This window comes from Balaenoptera physalus (genome assembly GCF_965194825.1).
Source record: "Balaenoptera physalus genome assembly, chromosome: 4".
Taxonomy (NCBI): Eukaryota; Metazoa; Chordata; class Mammalia; order Artiodactyla; family Balaenopteridae; genus Balaenoptera; species Balaenoptera physalus.
The window spans coordinates 77,556,878-77,566,805 of NC_138891.1; positions in this window are offsets into that span (position 1 = coordinate 77,556,878).

Here is a 9,928-nt window from a genome sequence, read left to right on the forward strand (position 1 = left end):
GCACAGAAATACCCAAATTCTCTTGATAGTTGCATTGTAATCAAGTCTTTAACTGTGTCCTTAAGTCTTTTTTTAAATTAATTTTTATTTTATAGTATAGTTGATTTACAATTTCGTGTTTCAGGTGTACAGCAAAATGATTCAGTTTTACATATATATATATATATATATATATATATATCCATTCTTTTTCACATTCTTTTCTCATATAGGTTATCACAGAGTACTGAGTAGAGTTCCCTGTGCTATACAGTATGTCCTTGCTGGTTATCTTATATATAGTAGTATCTGTAGTTTAATCCCAAACTCCTGATTAATCTCTCCCCCACCCACGGTTCCCCTTTGGTAACCATAAGTTTGTTTTCAATATCTGTACGTCTGTTTCTGTTTTGTAAGTAAGTTCATTTGAATCATTTTTAAAAAATTAGATTCCACATATGAGTGATAGCATATGGTATTTGTCTTTCTCTGTCTGACTTCACTTAGTATGATGATCTCTAGGTCCATCCACGTTGCTGCAGATAGCATTATTTCATTCTTTTTTATGGCAGAGTAATAGTCCATTGTATATACGTACCACATCTTCTTTATTCATTCCTCTGTCTATGGACATTTAGGTTGTTTCCATGTCTTGGCTGTTGTAAATAGTGCTGCAGTGAACATTGGGGTGCATGTATCTTTTTGAATTATGGTTTTCTCAGGGTATATGCCCAGTAGTGGGATTGCTGGGTCATATGGTAGTTCTATTTTTTAATTTTTTAAGGAACCTCCATACTGTTCTCCATAGTGGTTGTACCGATTTACATTCCCACCAACAGCACAAGAGGGTTTCCTTTTCTCCATACCCTCTCCAGCATTTATTGTTTGTAGACTTTTTGATAATGGCCATTCTGACCAGTGTGAGGTGATACCTCATTGTAGTTTTGATTTGCATTTCTCTGATAATTAGTGATGTTGAGCATCTTTTCATGTGCTGTTGGGCCATCTGTATGTCTTCTTTGGAGAAGTGTTTATTTAGGTCTTCTGCCCATTTTTTGATTGGGCTGTTTGGTTTTTTTGATATAGAGCTGCATGAGCTGTTGTTTATTTTGGAGATTAATCCCTTGTCAGTTGCTTCATTTGCAAATATTTTCTCCCATTCTGTGGGTTCCCTTTTCATTTTGTTTATGGTTTCCTTGCTGTACAGAAACTTTTAAGTTTAATTAGGTCTCATTTGTCTGTTTTTTGTTTTCATTACTCTAGGAGGTGGGCCAAATAAGATACTGCTGTGATTTATGTCAGAGAGTGTTCTGCTTATGTTTTCCTCTTAGAGTTTTGTAGTATCCAGTCTTACATTTAGGTCTTTAATCTATTTTGAGTTTATTTTTTGTATGGTGTTAGAGAATGTTCTAATTTCATTCTTTAACACGTAGCTGTCCAGTTTTACACCACTTACTGAAGAGACTGTCTTTTCTCCACTGTATAGTCTTGCCTCCTTTTTTCATAGATTAATTGATCATGGGTTTATTTCTGGGCTTTCTATCCTGTTCCATTGATCTATATTTCTGTTGTTGTGCCAGTGCCATACTGTTTTGATGACTGTAGCTTTGTAGTATAATCTGAAGTCAGGGAGCCTGATTCCTCCAGCTCCATTTTCTTTCTCAGGATTGCTTTGGCTATTCAGGGTCTTTTGTGTTTCCATACAAATTTTAAAATTTATTGTAGTTCTGTGAAAAATGCCATTGGTAATTTGATAGGGATTGCATTGAACCTGTAGATTGCCTTGGGTAGTCTACGATGGTCGTTTTAACAATACTGATTCTTCCAACCCAAGAACACAGTGTATCTTTCCATTTATTTGTGTCATCTTCAATTTCTTTCATCAATGTCTTACCGTTTTTGGAGCACAGGTCTTTTGCTTCCTTAGGTAGGTTTATTCCTAGGCATTTTATTCTTTTTGAAGTGATGGTGAATGGGATTGTTTCCCTAATTTCTCTTTCTGATCTTTTGTTGTTAGTGTATAGGAATGCAAGAGATTTCTGTGTATTAATTTTGTATCCTGCAACTTTACCAAATTCATTGATGAGCTCTAGTAGTTTTCAGGTAGCATCTTTAGGATTCTTTATGTTTAGTATCATGTCATCTGCAAACAGTGACAGTTTTACTTCTTTGCCAATCTGGATTCCTTTTCTTTTTCTTCTGTAATTGCTGTGGCTAGGACTTCCAAAACTATGTTGGATAAAAGTGGCAAGAGTGGACATCCTTGTCATGTCCCTGATCTTAGAGGGATGCTTTCAGCTTTTCACCATTAAGTATGATGTTAGCTGTGAGTGTGTCATATATGGCCTTTATTATGTTGAGTTAGTTTCCCTCTATGTCCACTATCTGGAGACATTTTTTTTTAATCATAAATTGGTGTTGAATTTCATCAAAAGCTTTTTCTGCATCTATTGAGATGATCCTATGGTTTTTATTCTTCAATTTGTTACTGTGGTATATCACATTGATTGATTTGCAAATATTGAAAAATCCTTGCATCCCTGGGATAAATCCCACTTGATCATGGTGTATGATCCTTTTAATGTATTGTTGGATTTGGTTTGTTAGTATTTTCTTGAGGATTTTTATGTCTATGTTCATCAGTGATATTGGCCTGTCATTTTCTCTTTTTGTGGTATCTTTATCTGGTTTTGCTATCAGGGTGATGGTGGCCTCATAGAATGAGTTGGGGGGTGTTCTTTCCTCTGCAGTTTTTGGGAAGAGTTTCAGAAGGATAGGTGTTAACTCTTCCCTAAATGTTTGATAGAATTCGCCTGTGAAGCCATCTGGTCCTGGACTTTTGTTTGTTGGAAATTTCCTAATCACAGTTTCAATTTCAGTACTTGTGATAGGACTGTTCATATTTTCTGCTTCTTCTTAGTTCAGTCCTGGAAGATTGTACCTTTCTAAGAATTTGTCCATTTCTTCTAGGTTGTCCATGTTATTGGCATATAGTTGCTTGCAGTCATCTCTTATGATCCTTTGTGTTTCTGTGGTGTCGGTTGTAACTTCTTTTTCATTTCTAATTTTATTGATTTGAGTTCCCTCCTTTTTTTCTTGATGAGTTGGCTTAAGGTTTATCAATTTTGTTTATCTTTTCAAAGAAAGAACCAGCTTAGTTTAATCTTTTCGATTTTCTTCATCTGTCATTTATTAATATTTCTGCTCTGATATTTATGATTTCTTTCCTTCTACTAACTTTAGCTTTTGTTTGTTCTTCTTTCTCTAGTTGCTTTACGTGAAAGGTTAGGTTGTTGACTGGAGATTTTTCTTGTTTCCTGAGGTAAGGTTGTATTGCTATAAACCTCCCTCTTAGAACTGCTTTTGCTGCATCCCATAGGTTTTGGATCATTGTGTTTTTGTTTCTCTTTTAATAAACTTTAAAAATTCAAATATAACATGTATTTGAAAAAGCATACAAATCATGAATGTACAAAGAACTTTTACAAAGTTAACATACTCATGTAACTACCATCCTAATCAAGTACAAGAAAACTCCAGAAATTGACCTCATATACCATCCCATCAACTAATCTCCCTCCCTAAAAGTAGCCACTCTACTGACTCCTTACTCATATATTAGTTTTGCTTGTTTTTTTATTGGAGTATAGTTGATTTACAATGTTGTGTTACTTTCAGGTGTACAGCAAAGTGATTCAGTTATACATATTACATATATTCATTTGTTTTCAGATTTTCTCATATAGGTTATCACAGAATATTGAGTAGAGTTCCCTGTGCTATAAAGTAGGGCCTTGCTGGTTATCTTATATATAGTAGTGTGTGTATGTTAATCCCAAGCTCCTGATCTATCCCTCGCCCTGCCACTGTTCCCCTTTTGTAACCATAAGTTTGTTCTCGATATCTGTAAGTCTATTTCTCTTTGTAAATAAGTTCATTTGTATCATTTTATAAAAATTAGATTCCACATATGAGTGATACCATATGGTATTTGTCTTTCTCTGACTTACTTCACTTTAAATATATCGTGCCACTCCCTTCTGGCCTGCAGAGTTTCTGTGGAAAAATCAGCTCATATCCTTATGGGGATTCCCTTGTATATTATTTGTTGCTTTTTCCTTGTTGCTTTTAATATTTTCTCTTTGTCTTTAATTTTTGTCAGTTTGATTAAGATGGCCTCAGTGTGGTCCTCCTTCAGTTTATCCTATATGGGACTCTGCACTTCCTGGACCCGTTCCATACTTGCTGGATTGGACCTTATGAGGTGCTACTTGTGACCCATTCCTCAGTGAAGCAGAAGGGAATAAAGACATGGATTCATCACACTCGCGGTAAGCTCATCTTGCAGAGGTCAACAGAGCCACACATCTGTCTACAGGAAATGGAAACCATGTGGAAGGAGAGAACCTTGACAGATCATCCAAAACATGGCTGGTTCCAGACCCTGACACTGGCTTCTCCAAGTGGGCAAGTGAACCTCTAACAGTTCTTAAGTTGCTTTTCAGAAGGAAGCTGTTGGAAAGAAACTGAGGTGAACAGAATTGCTGCAGTGGTAACTTTGTAAAGTAAAACTTTTCAGAAGGCAATTTAAATATCAATAGCTTGTTAGGTTACCAGAATGATTGTTTCCTTTTATTATGCTTCTGCTTTGTTTCTAACTTCCCAAGCTTGGAAGAACAATTCAATAATGAGGATTTCTCAGACTTTGGCAAAAGCAGGTAATCTCTCTAACTATTGGATATATCATCCAAAACTATTTTCTGCATTTGACATGCTGACCCCTGGGTTGTGCCTGTCATGAATTTTCAACCAGCCCTAACGTCACTGTGACTTAAAATTACAAGTCCTCGGTTGTAACATATCAGGTTAGGCTAATCAACAGAATTTCCTGTCCCCTGTTTTTTTGACTAAGTTGAAATTTGGCCCTCAGATTAAAAAAAAAAAAAAAAAAAGACCTTTGTGTCTACCCCTGTCAAAGTTCTACTTAGGATATTGTAGAAACTACCTATTTTTCCCAGCGTACGTCACTTCCATATTTAATATCAAAGTGTTTGAGCCAAACTAAGAATGATTGAGAAAGTCCAATTTGTAAAGGTAAGACTGATCCCTAGCTTGACCATGTCCTAAAAGTTTAATAATAGGTCTGGCATTCTGTGTGCCCCCTCAGGATATGTCTTTTGTCTACACTTTGATTACCAATCTCGGGCCTATGAATGCCTTGACAGCTGGCACATAGGTGGTATTTGATTACTGGGACTGTGGAAAGGGAATGTTGCCTGCCATTCCAGTTCAAGAATCAAGCTACCAGTCACGACAGCCACTGCCCATTGCTCCCATGGTGTGCACTGAGGGGAACTCAGTATGGAAAAACAGGATGCATGTTGTGCTTTGGATGATGGCCCTATATAGTAAAGATGCATATCTAAGGAATAATTTGAATGAGCCCAGACTCAAAAGGCCCCAAATAGCCAAAACAATTTTTATTTATTTTTATTATTTTTTTTGAATTTTTAATTTTATTCTTTTTATACAGCAGGTTCTTATTAGTTATCCATTTTATACATATTAGTGTATATATGTCAATCACAATCTCCCAATTCATCACACCACCACCCCCCACCACCACTTTCCCCCTTTGGTGTCCATACGTTTGTTCTCTACATCTGTGTCTCAATTTCCGCCCTGCAAACCGGTTCATCTGTACCATTTTTCTAAGTTCCACATATATGCGTGAATATACAATATTTGTTTTTCTAACTTACTTCACTCTGTATGATAGTCTCTAGATCCATCCACGTCTCTACAAATGACCCAATTCCGTGCCTTTTTATGGCTGAGTAATATTCCATTGTATATATGCACCACATCTTCTTTATCCATTTGTCTGTTGGTGGGCATTTAGGTTGCTTCCATGTCCTGGCTATTGTAGATACTGCTGCAGTGAACATGGGGTGCATGTGTCTTTTTGAATTATGGTTTTCTCTGGGTATATGCCCAGTAGTGGGATTGCTGGGTCATATGGTAATTCTATTTTTAGTTTTTTAAGGAACCTCCATCCTGTTCTCCATAGTGGCTGTATCAATTTACATTCCCACCAACAGTGCAAGAGGGTTCCCTTTTCTCCACACCCTCTCCAGCATTTGATGTTTGTAGATTTTCTGATGATGCCCATTCTAACTGATGTGAGGTGATACTTCATTGTAGTTTTGATTTGCATTTCTCTAATAATTAGTGATGTTGAGCAGCTTTTCATGTGCTTCTTGGCCATCTGTATGTCTTCTTTGGAGAAATGTCTATTTAGGTCTTCTGCCCATTTTTGGATTGGGTTGTTTGTTTTTTTAATATTGAGCTGCATGAGTTGTTTATATATTTTGGAGATTAATCCTTTGTCCATTGATTCGTTTGCAAATTTTTCTCCCATTCTTAGGGTTTTCTTTTTGTCTTGTTTCTAGTTTCCTTTGCTATGCAAAAGCTTTGAAGTTTCATTAGGTCCCATTTGTTTATTTTTGTTTTCATTTCCATTACTCTAGGAAGTGTATCAAAAAAGGTATTGCTGTGATTTATGACAAAGACTATTCTTCCTATGTTTTCCTCTAAGAGTTTTATAGTGTCCAGTCTTACATTTAGGTCTCTAATCCATTTTGAGTTTATTTTTGTGTATGGTGTTAGGGAGTGTTCTAATTTCATTCTGTTACATGTAGCTGTCCAGTTTTCCCAGCACCACTTATTGAAAAGACTGTCTTTTCTTCATTGTATATCCTTGCCTCCTTTGTCATAGATTAGTTGACCATAGGTGCATGGGTTTATCTCTGGGCTTTCTATCCTGTTCCACTGATCTATATTTCTGTTTCTGTGCCAGTACCATATTGTCTTGATTACCATACCTTTGTAGTATAGTATGAAGTCAGGGAGTCTGATTCCTCCAGCTCTGTTTTTTTCCCTCAAGACCACTTTGGCTATTCAGGGTGTTTTGTGTCTCCATACAAAGATTTTTTGTTCTAGTTCTGTAAAAAAAATGCCATTGGTAATTTGATAGGGATTGCACTGAATCTGTAGATTGCTTTGGGTAGTACAGTCATTTTCACAATATTGGTTATTCCAATCCAAGAACATGGTATATCTCTCCATCTGTTGGTATCATCTTTAATTTCTTCCATCAGTGTCTTATAGTTTTCTGAGTATAGGACTTTTACCTCCTTAGGTAGCTTTATTCCTAGGTATTTTATTCTTTTTGTTGCAATGGTGAATGGGATTGTTTCCTTAATTTCTCTTTCTGATCTTTCATTGTTAGTGTATAGGAATGCAAGAGATTTCTGTGCATTAATTTTGTATTCTGCAACTTTACCAAATTCACTGATTAGCTCTAGTAGTTTTCTGGTGGCAACTTTAGGATTCTCTATGTAGAGTATCATGTCATCTGCAAACAGTGACAGTTTTAATTCTTCCTTTCCAATTTGTATTCCTTTTATTATTTCTTTTTCTTCACTAATTGCCATGGCTAGGACTTCCAAAGCTATGTTGAATAATAGTGGTGAGAGTGGACATCCTTGTCTCGTTCCTGATCTTAGAGGAAATGCTTTCAGTTTTTCACAATCAAGAATGATGTTTGCTGTGGGTTTGTCGTGTATGGGCTTTATTATGTTGAGGTAGGTTCCCTCTATGCCCACTTTCTGGAGAGTTTTTATCATAAAAGGGTGTTGAATTTTGTCAAAGGTTTTTCTACATCTATTGAGATGATCATATATTTTTTATTCTTCAATTTGTTAATATGGTGTATCACATTGATTGATTTGTGTATACTGAAGAATCCTTGCATCCCTGGGATAAATCCCAGTTGATCATGGTGTATGATCCTTTTAATGTGTTGTTGGATTCTGTGTGCTAGTATTTTGTTGAGGATTTTTGCATCTATATTCATCAGTGATATTGCTCTGTAATTTTCTTTTTTTGTAGTATCTTTGTCTGGTTTTGGTATCAGGGTGATGGTGGCCTCAGAATGAGTTTGGGAGTGTTCCTTCCTCTGCAATTTTTTGGAAGAGTTTGAGAAGGATGGGTGTTAGCTCTTCTCTAAATGTTTGATAGAATTCACCTGTGAAGCCATCTGGTGCTGGACTTTTGTTTGTTGGAAGATTTTTAATCAATCACAGTTGCAATTTCATTACTTGTGATTGGTCTGTTCATATTTTCTATTTCTTCCTGGTTCAGTCTTGGAAGCTTATACCTTTCTAAGAATTTGTCCATTTCTTCCAGGTTGTCCATTTTATTGGCATAGCGTTGCTTGTAGTAGTGTCTTAGGATGCTTTGTATTTCTGCAGTGTCTGTTGTAACTTCTCCTTTTTCATTTCTAATTTTATTGATTTGAGTTTTCTCCCTCTTGATGAGTCTGGCTAATGGTTTATCAATTTAGTTTATCTTCTCAAAGAACCAGCTTTTAGTTTTATTGATCTTTGCTATTGTTTTCTTTGTTTCTATTTCATTTATTTCTGCTCTGACCTTTATGATTTCTTTCCTTCTGCTAACTTTGGGTTTTGCTTGTTCTTCTTTTGCTAGCTCCTTTAGGTGTAAGGTTAGATTGTTTATTTGAGATTTTTCTTGTTTCTTGAGGTAGGATTGTATAGCTATAAACTTCCCTCTTAGAACTGCTTTTTTGCATCTCATAGGTTTTGGATCATCGTGTTTTCATTGTCATTTGTCTCTAGGTATTTTTTGATTTCCTCTTTGATTTCTTCAGTGATCTCTTCGTTATTTAGTAACGTATTGTTAGCCTCCATGTGTTTGTGGTTTTTACGTTTTTTCCCCTGTAATTGATTTCTAATCTCATAGTGTTGTGCTCAGAAAAGATGCTTGATATGATTTCAATTTTCTTAAATTTATTGAGGCTTGATTTGTGACCCAAGATGTGATCCTGGAGAATGTTCCGTGCACACTTGAGAAGAAAGTGTAATCTGCTGTTTTTGGATGGAGTGTCCTATAAATATCAATTAAATCTATCTGGTCTGCTGTGTCTTTTAAAGCTTGTGTTTCCTTATTAATTTTCTGTTTGGATGATCTGTCCATTGGTGTAAGTGACGTGTTAAAGTCCCCCACTATTGTGTTACTGTCGATTTCCTCTTTTATAACTGTTAGCAGTTGCCTTATGTATTGAGGTGCTCCTGTGTTGGGTGCATATATATTTATAATAGTTATATCTTCTTCTTGGATTGATCCCTTGATCCTTATGTAGTGTCCTTCCTTGTCTCTTGTAACATTCTTTTTTGTAAAGTCTATTTTATGATATGAGTATTGCTACTCCAGCTTTCTTGTGAGTTCCATTTGCACGGAGTATCTTTTTCCATCCTGTCACTTTCATTTTGTATGTGTCCCTAGGTCTGAAATGGGTCTCTTGTAGACAGCATACATATGGGTCTTGTTTTGTATCCATTCAGTGAGCCTGTGTCTTTTGGTTGGAGCATTTAATCCATTCATGTTTAAGGTAATTATCAATATGTATGTTCTTATTACCATTTTCTTAATTGTTTTGGGTTTGTTTTTGTAGGTCCTTTTCTTCTCTTGTGTTTCCCACTTAGAGAAGTTCCTTTACCATTTGTTGTAGAGCTGGTTTGGTGGTGCTGAATTCTCTTAGATTTTGCTTGTCTGTAAAGCTTTTGATTTCTCCATCGAATCTGAATGAGATCCTTGCTGGGTAGAGTAATCTTAGCTGTAGCTTCTTCCCTTTCCTCACTTTAAAAATGTCATGCCACTCCTTCTGGCTTGTAGAGTTTCTGCTGAGAAATCTTACATGAGTTAACCTTACAGGAGTTCCCTTGTATGTTATTTGTTGTTTTCCTTTGCTGCTTTCAATAATTTTTCTTTGTCTTTAATTTTTGCCACTTTGATTACTATGTGTCTCGGTGTGCTTCTCCTTGGGTTTATCCTGTATGGGACTCTCTGCACTTCCTGGACTTGGGTG